The following is a 4,278-nucleotide window of genomic DNA, read 5'->3' as shown; positions in this document are numbered from 1 at the left end:
TAGCTATAAAAGTAATCGACATAAACCTAAAACCTAAAACTGAAAGTTCAATAATTCAGGAGGAGACTCCAAATTAGTTAGAACCTCCAAAATAATAGGCCACCCGACAAGGTAATTAGGCTTAGATTAAAAATAAACAAAAGTTTAACTTGAAAAAAATAACATTGGAGAAGTTTTGGATGATAGTAGGTTAGGGAAGCTCTATCTATGCATGTCTAGGAAGATATGACTTCGACCTGATGCATTTGGCTTAGTGGAACTAACTGAAGCTACCCCTTACCAAACCTAGCTGGTTAGACCAAAGTTTTGTTATTAAGTTCAGTGGATAGAACTATTTGAAAAACCTCAAAGACATGGTTACTCTAATGATGTCCAAGTGACTCACCATAGCTCAGAAGTTTATTCGAAGAATTCCTATTTGTTGAACCCAAAGCTAAACTTGAATCTAATACAAAGTTAAACCAAAACCTGAAATTTAACTTAACTCATCTCACAAAATAATAGGAACACTTTTGTTTGAAAATTTAGACTGGTTAGATGAATAAGGATAATTTAAAAGTAAATTAAATTAAATCTAAATAATTAAACTAAAATCAAATAATTAATTCATTAAAATTGTTTACAAATAAGTTGCTTGTGTTGAAAAATCTTAGATTAGGGGGGGGGGGGTATTTTTAAAATCTAGGAAAATTATTTATGTTTTCTAAAAATTTCCTATTTCATTAGTGTTCCAAAATTTATTTTAGCCTTGGCCTAGATTAAACTCCTAAAAAGCATGATCCTATAAATCTAGAAATTGAGCATCTCATAAACACACTAGGTTACCTTGATTGTGTATTTATAAACATAGAATGGTGTGAGATATGTAGGTATTTTGCTTGGACTTCAGATGCTTATATCAGTGCATCAACATAAGTCTGGGCAAAAAATACAGTAGTACATTGATCAAATCAAGTAGTCCTTTTTATCAAATATCTAATTGGACATAAATAATTGATTTAACTAATCAGGTAAACACTACTATCTTTTGATAGTTAGTTAGTAACTAAGAGTTAGACAGTTAAGAACCAATAATAGATGAGTATATTTAACTAAGCTTTTATTACTACTACTCTTCTTAAATTCTCATCTCAATTGGTTTTCTAACCTAAGTTAACTTAATCTTTGATTTAATCAATTACTAACTCAAATTAATCTTCAATTAATTAATTAATTTAATTAACTCAAAATAACCTTTAAACTTGAATTAATTAATCCTCAAGTTAATCAATTTAATTAATCATTAGTTAAATTCATACTTTCTCTTAAATCAATCCTTAATTAACTTCTTAAGATAATTAATCTTCAAAATTAATTCTAAACTATGTTAGTGAACTTAAGTTTTAACTTAATTTCGCAACTTGAAATTAACTTATAACTTACACTAATTTTTTCTTAAACAACTTATTTAACTTAAATTAATCTCTTAATTTAATCAATTTTTTTAAAAAAAAAACCTACTTAATTCTTAACTTAAATTAAAGAATTGACCTAATTGTCTCATAACTTATTTAACAAATATATTAAAACTATTAGTTAAAATTCTTAACCTTAATTAAAATTTTAAAATAACTAAATTAACCATTTTAAACTTAATCATTTTAATCTCTATTTCGACTTAATATCTAACTTAATTAAGCTATCTAACTTAAGTCAATTACTTAACTTAATCATCGTCTTTACTTAAATAAAATTTTCAATTTTACCTAATAAAATTAATTAAACAATTTAACTTGAATCAATTTGTTAACTTAATCAATTTCATAACTTAACCTTAAATTAATTTTTTTAAGATTAATAAATTTCTAATCACCTTATAAAATAAAATAAAAATATAAAATAATAATAATAAATAAATAAATAAAATAAAAAATTTGGCCCAAAACCAGGGGCAGGCGCCCTTGGTATCAAGGTCCGAGCACCCCACCCCGCCACTCCATCTAAGTACCCGGACTGTGATCCGAGCGCTCGAAATCCCCTATAAAAGGGGTGGTAGGGGCGCCCTCACCCTTTACCTCTCACCTTCTTCGCTTTTGCAAAAGGCCCTTTATCCGGTTTTACAAGCAAAAGTGGATAAGGAAAAATAAATTTTTCTAAACTTCCTAAACTTTCCTTCTTCAGTTATAGTATCGCTTTACAGATCAACCGAGGTCATCAATCCTGTTATAATTATTCATGATGCCTCGATAATTATTGTTAAATTTTATTTTATTTGTTTTAGTATCTTTTCTTTAGGATGTTATTTGTTAATTAGGAAACGATTGCATGATGGTGCTGGCCCCTCGACCGCTAGTACATGCCCTAGATTTCTCACTGAGAAACTTAGGATTAGGTTTATCTCTACTATCTATATGCCTATGTTGTCTAGATATTTAGATATGCAGTTTTTCATGCAATCATGCATTCCATCTGTAGAGGTTATTGATTATTACAGTTTGCAGTGCTTAGTTTATTGCTCTAGTTCAGTTAACATAGATCTGTGTGCTAAACTATATAACAACCTAGTTAGAGCCAATGATTTTACCTATATCACTAGGGTCGTCGGTACAGATATTACATTATCCCCTACTATCATCCATACTTTTTTAGGACTACGACCATCCATGTATAGGGATCTCCCATTTGGTGATCTCTATTCACATATTACACTTGATATGATTTATTCATATTTTTTTGGGGGGTCAGTGTGTACCGACTATGACCATGTTTCATTCAATCACCCTCAGAGTCCAGGACTATGTCCTTTATAGGGTCTTAGTCACTTATATTTTGCCTTTGACCACTCACGACGTAGCAATGATGTGCCCCTTTCATTCATTTCTCCTTTATGCATTATGTCATAAGTTAGATATAGATATTAGTTTGCACATATTTCATACCATTCTCTATTCAGTTGGTGTCACCACAAGTCGACGGGTACACATGCCATATTGTCACATTTTGACTGCCTATATAGTCTCATTGAGCATTGATGTCACCATAGGTGATGTCAGAGCCCTAACTGAGTTTGACATGGTCAGTGCTAGGAACTTCTCCCTAGGTGGTATCCATATAGATGATGAGGGTGTCCTATCTTGGAGGAGAGAGGACCAGCACTAGCCTAATCCATCGGCCGAGCCCCAGCCTGATCCTGCAGCTCAAGGTCAGCCTAATCCAACTCCAGGAGATGAGGCAGGGATAGATCCATATATAGCTGATCTTTTTGGGCCACCTACGCTTCCAGTCCCTTGTACTCTAGACGACCAAGTTACAAGACTTGAGGCTTCCATGACGAGTCTTCGACAGGAGGTCTTCGATCTTGGACGGGACATGTACAATTCTTGAGAGGAGAACCAGACTCATCATATTGAGTTGATGGACTTCTTGCGCTCCTGGGGTTCCGGTCCATCTTCCTCGTCTTCGCAGTAGTACAGTCTTTGATTGTTATTTTTTTTTTGCTTGAACATATTGACTTGATGCTACTTTATGCTTAGTTCAGTTACTAGCATTCAGTTTCTCTTTAGTTATTTTCCCTTTAATTATTTGACTTATTCATGCCTATTACATAATGTTTGATAGTCCTTATTATATTATCAAATTAAGGGGGAGAAATTGTTTAGACAATTTAAACATAATTTTTTAAAAAAAAATTGACAAACTTACTTTGAAAAACTTTAAATGTTTTAAAAAATCTCTTTGAAAAATATTTTAGAATATTTTAAAAATTTATTTTGTGAAAAAATTACTCTTAAAATGTTAGAAAAATTAATTTGAAGTTCTTTATTATCCTTTACCTTAAAAATCCTTATTAGAAAATTTTCTTTGCAATTACTTTGAAATTACTTTTAGAAAAGTTTTTTGAAATCACTTTGAAATTGTTACTTAGAAAATTTTGTTTAACATTACTTTTCCAAAGTTATTTTAAAAATTTTTCAAACTTAAAGAAGTTTTTGCAAAGCTTTACTTCAAAAAATGCTCTTAAAAATAATTGCTTAGAAGTTTGCTTTAAACTTTTCTTAAAAATATTACTGAGAAATTTTTCTTTAAACTTTCTTTTGAAAATCTTACTTAGAGAATTTTTCCTTAAATTACTTCTTAACTTTTCTGTCGAAGTTCTTTAAAAAGCTCTACTTAAAAAAATTTAAATCTTTGAAAATTAATTTGAAAAAGAACTTTAAAATATTTTTGAAAAGTTATTACTTTTGAAAACTTGCAAAAAAATTTTCCTCCTTCAAATAAAGCTAAGTTTTTTTTATCACT

The sequence above is a fragment of the Zingiber officinale genome, chromosome 1A (assembly GCF_018446385.1).
Source record: "Zingiber officinale cultivar Zhangliang chromosome 1A, Zo_v1.1, whole genome shotgun sequence".
Classification (NCBI taxonomy): domain Eukaryota; kingdom Viridiplantae; phylum Streptophyta; class Magnoliopsida; order Zingiberales; family Zingiberaceae; genus Zingiber; species Zingiber officinale.
The sequence above is the reverse complement of the archived record's forward strand: the minus strand, read 5'-3'. Positions refer to the sequence as shown.